A 12,800-nucleotide genomic window follows, 5' to 3' on the forward strand; every position below is an offset into this window, starting at 1 on the left:
GCGAAGAGTGATACTTCTGAGCCTATTCCTTCCATTATTTCATTCACGTATACAAGAAACGGCACTGGACCTAGGAATGACCATTGTGGAAGCAAACTTGACACTTGCACCCACTCTGACACTTCATCACGTACTAACACTCGTTATTTCTTTCCTGTCAGGTATTCCCTGATCCATTGCAGTACTTTTCCTATTATTCCTGCATGCTCCTCTAATTTTTAAACCAGTCTCTTGTGTAGTACTGTGGCAAAAGCCTTCTTGCAGTCCAAAAAGATTCAATCTACCCATCCCTCTCTCCTGTCTTCTGTTACCTTTGTGTGTGTGTGTGTGTGTTTGTACTCGCCTATTAGTACTCACTTCTGGTTACAGGGGTCGATTCACAGTTCCAGGCCCCGCCTGTTCACTGGACGCTATTAGGTCCACTCGTCAGATTGATTTCTCTTAACCTCAGCTCTTAGGACATACCCATTAGTTCCGGGACTAGTCTTGTTGCAAACCTTTGCATTTTCTCTAATTGCTTGACGTGCTTGACCAGGTGGGTTCCATACCGGTGCTGCATAATCTAATAGGGGCCTGATGTGCACGGTGTACAGTGTCTTGAATGACTCCTTACTCGGGTACCAAACTCTATTTTTAGGGTTCCAGATGCCCATATGCTGCATCAGCCATCTGGAAGATGTGCGCCTCAGGAAATGTGCTCGGTATGATGCTCACCCCAAGATACTTTTCAATGAGTAAAGTTAAAATTTCGTTCCTCCGTCTGTGGTCTTCCTTGACATTTATCAGTCTTCATGACTTTGCACTTGGTGGAGTTAAACTTCCGAAACCAGTTGCTGGACCAGGCTTGCAGCCTGTCCAGATCCATTTGTAGTCCTACCTGATCCTCATCCATTTGAATTCCCCACATTAGCTTCAGATCGTCTGCAAACAGAGACGCCTCTGAATCTATCCCTTCCGTCATGTCATTCACATATACCAGAAACAGTGGCCCTAGAACTGACCCATGTAGAATCCTGCTAGTCATAGGTGCCCACTCTGACACCTTGTTACGTACCATCACTTGTTGTTTCCTTCCTGTCAGGTATTCTCTGATCAATTGCGGTGCCTTTCTGTTATCCATAACTTCTCCACTAGCTTTTGCATTAATCTGTTGTGCGGAACTGTGTCAAAATCTGTCTTCTGTTAATTTGTCGAAAACTCCAGTAGGTTTATATTCCGCAGTGTGCTACAGAAAAATATTTTATATAATATTTCCGGGATTGAACTCAAAGTGAACGCGTTTTATTCCTGTCAGTCATGCAGTGGCCTGGACAGGAGCAGATGAGGTGGTTTTTAATGCAGTACGTTCAGGAAGGTGGCTGGGTGAAGTCGTCATATGTTGGTGGTAGTTTGAGTAGGTAATTTTGATAAGTTTTTTTTTTTTAGTGTATGCAATAGGTGTTTGTGTTTAAGTGCTCTCATGTTTATTTGTAAGGCCCTAGTATGCAGAGGCCTGTTTATGCCAGAGTACTGTATGGTGTTTTGCCTGCTGGTAATTAGTCTACCAGGCAGAAGTGAAGAGGAAGGGGGGTGTATGCCATGGCCTCGCTGATGATTTTTAACTCACTAGTAGCAGTGTGCTAGTGAGCTATTGTGAACTACAATGTGGTGTTTTTTTGGAGCAGATTGTAACTTGTATATGAGTTACTTATTATATTATATATATTTTTGGATAGATGAGTTTGTGTCCTTATACAACATTAATTATTTGCACTCGTGCTTTTAATGTGTATGAGTACATGCTGGCTCTAGAGTTGCTGTGTTTTTCAGTGTAATTTAATTGCCCCTAGACAGCAGATTGAGCAGCTATTTACGAGCCAGGGCCATTTTATTTGAGTTACGATATCGAAGTCGTAACAGTTTGACAAGATTTCTCTTCCCTAAAACCGTGCTGGTTATCGTGTATGTGCTCCACTCTTCTCCTGATGATCTTCTCCATGACGCTGCATACTATACATGTCAGTGATACTGGTCTGTAGTTTAATGCTGCCTGTCTGTCTCCTGTCTTCCACACCTCAGATAAATTACCTTTCTCGATAGATATTTTTATGATTGTTATTAGCAGCATATGCAGTACATCTGCTCCCTCTAAGGACCCACAAAGAGATATTGTCAGGTCCCACTGCCTTTGGAGCATCTAGCTCACTAAGCAACCTCTTCACCTCGGTTGTATGTAGTATGTCCAGCACTTGTTGGTACACCCTACTATTCCAGTTTGCTGGGATAGGGTACACTGCAAATACTTCTTTAAATCTCCCCTCCTACCCTCCTCAGCCTGAGTACCTGGTCCTTGATTGTTGTTGTTCTCCTGATGTAGCTGTATAACAGCAATGGGTCATATTTGGCTTTCGATGCTATGTCATTCTCGTATTGCCACTGGGCCTCCCTCGTTATCCATTCGTTTTTGTTTCTGGCTCTTCGGCTGACCTCTGTTTTCTTGGATCCTTTGTCTAATATGTATTTTTTCCGTTCTCTAGTGAGTTTAGTTTTGGCCTCTGTACACTTTCAGGTGAACCCTGGGCTCGTTCTGGTCTTCCCATTGTTTCTATTGCCTTGTGAACCTCTCCTTTGCATTCTTGCATATTGTGGTAATGTATTCTATTATTTCATGTACTGTTTTTCCCATCAATTCTTTCTCACTGTGCTTCCTTTAGGAAATTCCTCATGCCTCTTTAGTCTCCTCTTTTATGGGTTGGCTTCTCCCATTCCACTCGTGCTGCTTCACTCTCCACTTTTAACTCTGTATTCGAAGCTCAGGACCACGTGATCACTAGCACCGAGGGGCCTTCATATGTGATGTCCTCAGTGTATGAACTACTCAAGACGAATGAGGTCTAGCACTGCTGGTTCGTTCTCTCCTCTCTCTGGTAGTGTCCTTAACATGTTGATGCATGAAGCTTTCCAGTACCACCTTTATCTCAGTTCTCCATATTTCTGATCCCCAATGTGGCTCCAGGTTTTCCCAGTCAATCTCCTTGTAATTGCAGTAACCCACAACTAGTAACTTTGCCCTGCCCATATGGGCTTTTCTGCTACCTTAGCTAGTGTGTCTACTATTGCTCTGTTACTCTCATCATACACTTGTCTTGGCCTTCTGCTATTCTGTGGTGGGTTGTACGTATCTGCAATGACCAGCTTGGGAACACCAGTCTATAGTGTTCCTCCTGTGTAGTCCCTTGATTCTCTTTTGCCGATTCGTTACTAAGTTCACTCTTTTCCTGCTCTTAACTTTATCGTACCTCTCCTTAAAACTATGTATGAATTCTGCCTCCACTACATTACTCACCCGATTGTTAAACTTCCTGGCAACTCTGTGACTGAAGAAATACTTCATTTGAGTTTTCAACTTTCCAGTTGTGACCCCTTGTTGCTGTGTCCCATCTCGAATACATCCTGTCCCTATCCACCTTAATTCCTTTCAGTGTTTTTATATAATGTTATCACATCCTATCCCTCTTGTCCTCCAGTGTCATCAGGTTGATTTTCCTTAAACTCTCCAAGTAGGACATACCAAATAGCTCCAGGACTAGTCTTGCTGCCAAGCTTTGCACTTTCTCTAGTTTCTTGACGTGGGTTCCATACTTGTGCTGAATACTCCAAAAAGGGCTTGACATACACGGTGTGCAGAATCTTGGATGATTCCTTACTCAGGTGTCGAAACGCTATTCTTAGGTTTGTCAGGAGCCCATATGCTACAGCAGTTATTATACTCATTATTATACTCAGGCCAAGATTTCTTTTCCTAGCCTGTACTCCGTCTGCGATCTTCTTTAACATTCTCCAATCTTCATGACTTTGCATTTGGTGGGGTTAAATTCCACGAGCCAGTTGTTGGACCAGGCTTGCAGCCTGTCTAGGTCCTTTTAGGCTTATCTAATCCTCATCTACTTGCATTCTCCTCATTAGCTTTACATCGTCTGCTAATAGAGACACGTCTGAATCTATCCCTTCCGTCACGTCATTCACATATACCATAAACAGCACCGGCCCTGGAAGTGATCCTCGTGGAACCCCACTCGTCAAAGTTGCTCTCTCTGACACCTCGCCACTTACTATCACTCATTGTTTCCTTCCTGTCAGGTATTCTCTGATGCATTGCAGTGCCTTTCCTGTTATTCCTACATACTCTAGTTTTAGCACAAATCTCTTGTGCAGAACTGTATCAAAATCTTCTGATTGTCCAAGAAAATGCAGTCTACCAACCCCTCTCTCTCCTGTCTTTATTCTGTCACCTTGTCGTAAAACTCCTGTAGGTTTGTGGCACAGGATTCCCCTCTCTGTAACCGTAACTGTAACTCGTGAATAAGCTCATTAATTTCTAGGTGCTCAACCAGACTTCTGCTGATAAACTTCTCCATGACTGCAAAATTTACATATCAGTGACACTGGTCTGTAGTTTAACTCTACATGCCTGTCTCATTTCTTAAGAAATAGGACTACATTTGCTGTCTTCCACACCTCAGGTAGTTGCCCTGTGTCGATAGATGTGTTGAAGATTGTTGTTAGTGGCACACACAATGCTTCTACTGTCTCTCTTCGGACCCATGGAGACACGTCTGGTCCCACCGCCTTTAAGGTATGTAGCTCACTAAGCAGCCTCTTCACCTCAGTTGTGTGTGATGTGTCCAGCACTTCTTGGTGTACCTTTCCATCCCGGATTGCTGGAATAGTTTTTTTTTCAGTGAAAATACTTCCTTACATCTTTTGTTGAGCTCCTCACATACTTCTTTGTCCTTGTGATCTTCCCTCCTTCCGTCTTCAGCCTGATTACCAGGTTCTTGACTATTATTTTCCTCCTAAAGTGACTGTACAACAGCTTTGGGTTTCATAAGCAGTGCAACTTTTCTTTCACCCTGTGTTCCCTCTATCTTTCCTCAGGATCTGATATCCGGATGGAAAGATCACATCTGTTACCATACCCTTGAGCTTTGTTTCCGTGAGAGCTATGATGTCTATGGATACCTCCATGATTTTTTAGTGCCACTCTCAATTTTTTTTTATTTCTGCGATGGTATGCCGTACCTTCAGCTGTTTCCCAGTGCGTTCTGGGGGGTTTATGGGAGCTGGGGGAGTGGGAGACCTGGCAGAATAATATGAGAGGAAAAGGGGTGGCTATGGGTGTGGAGTGTGGGATTTTTGGGTTAATTTGTTTGGTTGCGGTGGGGTTGTCGGGGTCGAGGGTTTTCAGTGAGTGGTTGGTGGTAGGTAGTGTTTGCTGATCCTCCTTCGTGTGTGTTTCTGTGAGCGTGTTTGAGTGTGGTGAGTGAATGTGTGTGTGGTAGTGTGAGTGAATGTGTGTGTGGTAGTGTGAGTGAATGTGTGTGTGTGTGTGTGTGTGTGTGTGTGTGTGTGTGTGTGTGTGTGTGTGTGTGTGTGTGTGTGTGTGTGAGAGAGAGAGAGAGAGAGAGAGAGAGAGAGAGAGAGGTCAATATGTGAGTGTGTGTTTGTTAGTGTATCTGTTTAATATCTGTGTGTGTGTGTGTGTGTGTGAGCGCATCAGGTAATTGTCAAAAACTTTATATTTTTTTCGGTTAGGATATAAAAAAATAATGATTTTTGACTACTGACGCTCGCATGGGATTATTAGGTACTTTGAACATACTCTTACTGAACCTTTGACATATCATGTCCACTAAATTAAAATAATGCACTGTTGTTACAACCTTTTCTGTATTGCTCCAACTAAGTGAACCCAACTAATAAATCAAAAAGTAATAATAACCTTTTATACAATTATTGTATCAATATTGTACGTATTAATAGTTCTTGTATTATCGTACGTATCAATATTGTGTACGTGAAGTGTTCATATCAATGGGATGTGTATCACACAGTGGGATGTGTATCACAGTGGGATATGTCACACAGTGGGATATGTGTCACACAGTGGGATATGTATCACACAGTGGGATATGTATCACACAGTGGGATATGTATCACACAGTGGGATATGTATCACACAGTGGGATATGTATCACACAGTGGGATATGTCACACAGTGGGATATGTATCACACAGTAGGATATGTATCACACAGTTCTGCAATCAATATTCTATGTATTAGTATTCTATGCATATTGTATATTTTATTAGTGAATACATTATACCAATACTGACTGCATAGTCTTGCATGTATCAATCCTGGCTGCATTAATATTTATGAATAAGTATAGATATTTATGCAATAAATTTATGCACAAGGTATGAATCACGAAATCATCAGTTTTGCATGTATTGTTAATATATGTATCAATATTGCATGTATTATTGATATACGTGTGATAAATGGTTTCGATAACCGCCAAGTTGTGATGAATGGTTTTGAAAACCGACAAGTTAAAGATTGAGACACTTATGCAACATATGGGAATCTTTATTGAGGAAACGTTTCACCACACAGTGGCTTCATCAGTCCAATAGAAAGTAGAAACGTGTAAGGAGAGGAGTAGTTTGAGGTAATCCGTCCCTCAGCCTGGAAACGATGTGCTCAGTCGATCATGCTTGTAGAAAGTGATGGACTGAGCACATCGATTCCAGGCTGAGGGACGGATTACCTCAAACTACTCCTCTCCTTACCCATTTCTACTTTGTATTGGACTGATGAAGCCACTGTGTGGCGAAACGTTTCCATAATAAAGATTCCCATATGTTGCATAAGTAAATCACTCTTCATTATTGATATACGGATATTAAATGAATAAATATACCATTATTAATGAATGTATTAAAATGACGCTGTCAAAACTGAAGGCATTAAATATTCTTGTATTAAAACCTGTATATATTCAGACTATTACGCAATAGTTTTGCTATTAACATTAATAATAATAATAATAATATCTTCATTTACTACAAGTACATGTACAAGGTATACAGTCCTAGCTGACATCACTGACATACTATTATATAGAAAGCCCCTTGTTATGCTCAGTACTTCGGGTAAATTAGGTCAGTGTCCCAGGATGCGACCCACACCAGTCGACTAACACCCAGGTACCCATTTTACTGATGGGGAACACAGACAACAGGTGTAAAGAAACACGCCCAGGGTTTCTACTCTGGCTGGGAATCGAACCCAGGCCCTTGCCGTGTGAAGCAAGAGCGTTAGCCACCAGGAACATAAAGAAGGACTGCAGCAGGCCTACTGGCCCATGGTAGGCACGTCAACCTGACTCTCAACCACATCCACTCGTGTATTTGTTTGAATTATTTTTAATGGATACATCAATTTACAATACCTCTCTCTGCCTCTGACTGTGTGTGTGTCTCTCTCTCTGTTATATATATATATATATATATATATATATATATATATATATATATATATATATATAAATAAATTTTTGTAAACACGAAACGAGTGGTATTGATCACTAGCACTGCACTAGCCAAGGCGTCGAACCCACGTTATTTTGGCCCGCCACACAATCTAGTGGTTTAAAACGTCATGCGTTTCCTCTCACCATGAGGCGAGCCAAAATAGCATGGGTTCGACTCCTTCGCTATTACACTGCTTATATATATATATATACATATACATATTTAAACATGTCGGCCGTCTCCCACCGAGGTAGGGTGACTCAAAAAGAAAGAAAATACTTTTAATCATTCAACACTTTCACCTCTCATACATAATCACTGTTTTTGCAGAGGCGCCCAGTTACAACAGTTTAGAAGCATATATAAAGATACACAACATATCCCTCCAAACTGCCAATATCCCAAACCCCTCCTTTAAAGTGCAGGTATTGTACTTCCCATTTCCAGGACTAAGTCCGGCTATATAAAAAGAACCGGCTTCCCTGAATCCCTTCACTAAATATTACCCTGCTCACACTCCAACAGCTCGTCAGGTCCCAAATACCATTCGTCGCCATTCACTCCTATCTAACACGCTCACGCACGCTTGCTGGAAGTCCAATCCCCTCGCCCACAAAACCTCCTTTACCCCCTCCCTCCAACCTTTTCATGGACGACCCCTACCCCACCTTCCTTCCCCTACATTTTTATACGCTCTCCATGTCATTGTACGTTGGTCCATTCTCTCTAAATGACCAAACCACCTCGACAACCCCTCTTCAGCCCTCTAATACTTTTATTAACTCCACACCTTCTCCTAATTTCCAGTCCGAATTTTCTGTATAATATTTACACCACACTTAGACCGGACATCTCCACTGCCTCCAACCACCTTCTCGCTGCACCCAAGCTTCACACCTATATAAGAGAGTTGGTACCACTATACTTTCATACTTTCCCTTCTTTGCCTCTATAGATAACGTTTTTTGTTTCCACATATACCTCAACGCACCAATAAGCTTTTTCCTCATCCTTCATAAACCCATCCGCTGACACATCAACTCCCAAATATCTTCCATAACCCTCTCTCCAATGTGATATCCAATTTTTCTTTATCTAAATCATTTGATACCCTCATCACCTAACTCTTATCTATTTTAACTTTCAATTTTCTACCCTTACACACCCTCCCAAACTCGTCCACTAACCTTAACAATTTTTCTTTAGAATCTCCCATAAGCACAGTATCATCAGCAAAAAGTGAGTGTGTCAACTGCCATTTTTTATTTGATTCCCCATAATTTAATCCCATCCCTCTCCCGAATACCCTAGCATTTATTTATTTTACAACCACACCTATAAATATATAAAACAACGATGGGGACATTACACATCCCTACCCAAGACCTACTTTTACCGGGAAGTAATCTCCCTCTCTTCTACACGCCCTAACCTGAGCCTCACTATCCTAATAAAAATTCTTTACACCATTTAGTAACCTATTCCATAGACTTGCAACATCTGCCACATTGCTCCCCTATCCACTCTATCATGTGTCTTTTCTATATCCGTAAATGCAATGAAAACTTCCCTACCTTTATCTAAATACTGTTCACATATATGCTTCAATGTAAACACTTGATCTACACATCCCCTACACACACTAAAGCCTCCTTGCTCATCCGAAATCCTACTCTGTCTTACCTCTAATTCTTTCAATAATAACCCTACCATACACTCTTCCTGGTATTCTCTGTAAACTTATTCCCCTATAATTTTTAGTCTCTTTTGTCCCCATTCCCTTTATATAAAGGAACTATACAAGCTCTCTGCCAATCCCTAGGTACCTTTCCCTTTTTCATACATTTAAACAAAAATACCAACCACTCCAACACTATATCCCCCCTGCTTTTAATATTTCTGTCATGATCCTGTCAGTTCCAGCTGCTTTACTCTCATTCTACGTGAAGCCTCACGCACCTCCCCCACACTCACATCCTGCTCTTCTTCACTCCTAAAAGATGTTATACCTCCCTGACCAGTGCATGAAATTACCGCCTCCCTTCGACATTTAAAAGTTCCTCAAAATATTCCCGCCATCTCCTCAATACCTCCAGCTCCCCATCTACTAACTCCCCTACTGTTTTTAACTGACAAATCCATTTGTTCCCTAGGCTTTCTTAACTTGTTTCTCACTTCAAATTTTTTCTTATATTCATCAAAATTTCTTGATAGTGCCTCTCCCACTCTTTCATCTGGACTCCTTTTGCACTCTCTTATCACTCTCTTCACATTTCTTTTACTCTCCATATACTCTGCTCTTCTTATAACACTTCTGCTTTGTAAAAATCTCTCTTAAGCTACCTTTTTTATCACTCCCTTTACTTCATTCCACCAATCACTTTTCTTTCCTCCTGCACCCACCCTCCTATAGCCACAATCTTCTGCCCCACATTCTAATACTGAATTTTTAAAACTATTCCAACTCTCTTCAACCCCCACCCCCCACTACTCATACTTGTACTAGCCCATCTTTCTGCCAATAGTTGCTTATACTGACCCTAATTTCCTCCTCCCTTAGTTTATACACTTTCACCTCTCTTGTTGAGATTTACCTTTTGTACCAGCTACCTCTTATTCTAAATGTAGCTGCAACTAAATAATGATCCGACATATCAGTTGCCCCTCTATAAACATGTACATCCACGAGCATTGTAATCCTGAGAAGCCGTTGTGTACAATTGCTTTGTATGGTGTTGAGCGTATTGGAAAATAATGCTGGTGGGTTATGCTACCGAAGCCTGTCAGGCGATTGGTGACTTGAGTATGATCTGTAAAACTTGCCCAGACTCTACAGTGCTGCTGGCATATTGCTCGTTCTATTGGCACAGAGTATCAACGAATTCTTACTCCTTGAGAGCTTCCTGAGTGTATACGCAACAAATTAAGGCTTAATTCGTGTAACATGATGTTCCAACCAGAGATTTCAGCTGCTACGGAAACTATTAATCATCGATCCTCCAGAGGAGGGGATCGGTGAAACAGGGCCAATATCCACCTGGGAAAATACGTGGTGATTCGTGGTTGTTTCAAGGAGTCAACTTCGTTAGCGCTCAATTGAGTTAGCTAAACTCAATCTTGAGAATACAAGGTGCCTTTGCTATGGAATAATTTGAGAGACAGGGAGAGGAGACAGTTTCGGAGTACTATGGATGACAACATCAGTGTTCAGAATTTGTCTCTAGTACCTCGATTTTCTGATTCTGAGCCAGAGCAATTTTTCGAGTCTTGAAAATCCGGTTCGAGCTTTGCGATGGCCAGTCGAGCATTGAGCAGCACTGGTTTATACAGCATTATATGGCAAACCAAAGGAATTTACAATTGGTTTGAGTAATGAAGATTTCGCTAATAACGACGTTGTGAAAGCGGCTATACTCGGTATATATCAATGCATTCACGCCAAATAGTCTTTAATTTAAATTAAGCAAGCGTCAGTTAAGCCATTCCCATATGGACTTGTACCATTTACTGAACTTTTTAGCTTGTTCACAAACGAGCGAAAACGTTCAGTAAATGGAACAAGTCAACTGGTGTTTTGAATTTCAGTGGGCTAGTGTAGATGATCGTCACTGGCAATCTTCTTGAGTCAGATTTACCAGAGGTTCGGGTGTTTTTAGATGATTCAGTGGAAACTTCTATAGAGACGGCTAGGCTTGCTGACGCATTTGAGGCCAACCGCTCCTTGTCCGCGCGGTCCCTTAACTTTTCCTCCCAGCAGCCTTGTATGGACAAACATAATCGTGAACGGACCATCGAATTTCGCCCGAAGGTGGAAACTGGAGCTGAAATAAAATATTGTCAGCAGCAGCAAGTTGTTAAGTATCTTGAGGATATTTGTTTAGTAAATATTTACTTACGGCTACGAAACATTGTTAACTAAAACTTTATAAATTTTAGGTATGCAAGGAGCAAGAGACCAGATTTCCGAACTCATCGCCTGTTACTGCTACCGTAATCCTGGTCACATGAAGCTAGTTGCTCCAAGGTAGCTGGACCTGCTGCTAGTGGTAAATCAAATAGACTACTGAAAGTAGAAAAAATAACTACATATCCCGCTGAAACGAATGGGCTAGAGAGTATGGCACTGTTTTATAATGAAAGTCAAATTTTCCTTAAGGAGCAGGAAAATCCCGTTGAAGTATCCACCTTCAAGGACCCTTACTGAAGCCAAGTTAGATAACCAATAACTTCTTACCATTCTTGACAAAACTACTAGGTATCCTGAAGCAGTACATACGCGTAGTATAAATATTAAAGCTTTTCTTATAGCCCTAGTTAAGTTTATTACCCACTTTGGCATTCCACGATCTATTCAAAGTGACCAGGGTACTAATATCACAGGAAAAGCATTCCGAGGAATTTTAACTAGGTTACAAATTAATCAAAAACTGTCTACAGCCCATCATCCTCAGTCCTGAGGCACCTTGGCGAAGTTTCACTATGATGAATCGCTTCCTCTGTTGCTGTTTGAAATGTGTGAAACTGTGCAGAATTAACAGGGCACAGTCCTTTTGAGCTGATTTTTGGGCATAGTGTGAGAGGTCATCTATACGTGTTCAAGATAGGATGATTGGGAGAAGACGCCTGCAAGACGCGAACGCTCCAACGTCAAGATTGCACGTTGTACGTCATCTGGCTAAGGCCAAGTTAAAATCCGCTCAAAACTTGAAACAGAGGTATGACATACCTTCCAAATTTTGCTCCTTTAATACAGGAGACAAGGTATTGGTCTAGGAAGCTGTGCCTAGTCACACCTTAACATGGTTAAAAGCCTCTAAACAATGAGAGGTCCAGTAAAATTTCAGACAAAATTCTATCATTCCTAAGAATCTTGGGAGACTTCTTATCCTGAGGAATGTGATAATTTTCAGTGGCGACTTTCGCAAATTTAGTGCCACTTTGCCACTACCTACTTCATGACCCATGAAAGTTATAGTAGACGGGCTAAAAGATGACTTACTAAGATTTACAGTTAGTTGAAATGTCCTGAACCTCTCAAAGGGAAGTTCAAGACAGTATACATGTTGATCCCAAGTATCACAAATTACAACTGTATCGGTCAGGTAAGCCGCCGTGCCTTCAAGTCTTTTGATAACATAATTTTCTTTAAATGAGGGAGAGTCTGCTATTCCAAATGGGGTCACAGTATATTGATAGTGACCTGGAATTACGAAGGCAGAAATCTCCTTCGCTTTTCCCGTTAAATGTATGTGGTAGTATCCTTTAAAGAAACGAAAGAGGTCTTATCCACAGAGTCCACTATGTCGTCCATACGAGAAGAGGGTAAGCATCCAGTACTGTGACCTCATTTACCTTGCGGTACCTTTACGAATCCTTTACGATTCCTTTACGAATCCATGTTCAAGTAGAAACACTACTTCCTGCTCCTGTTTCAAAGGATT

General features: G+C 41.4%; 1 long non-coding RNA gene across 1 annotated transcript in view; it reads left to right on the forward strand.

Moving 5' to 3' along the window:
• LOC138852840 (uncharacterized) overlaps positions 1-11,779 on the forward strand; it is a 50,164-nt gene extending 38,385 nt beyond the window's left edge. Inside the window, exons 2-3 of the long non-coding RNA XR_011392121.1 lie at positions 4,503-4,615; positions 11,296-11,779. This is a non-coding gene — a long non-coding RNA (uncharacterized lncRNA). The remainder of the gene's footprint in view (positions 1-4,502; positions 4,616-11,295) is intronic.
• The last annotated feature ends 1,021 nt before the right edge of the window (positions 11,780-12,800 follow it).

This window comes from Cherax quadricarinatus, chromosome 17, assembly GCF_038502225.1.
Source record: "Cherax quadricarinatus isolate ZL_2023a chromosome 17, ASM3850222v1, whole genome shotgun sequence".
In the NCBI taxonomy this organism is placed as follows: domain Eukaryota; kingdom Metazoa; phylum Arthropoda; class Malacostraca; order Decapoda; family Parastacidae; genus Cherax; species Cherax quadricarinatus.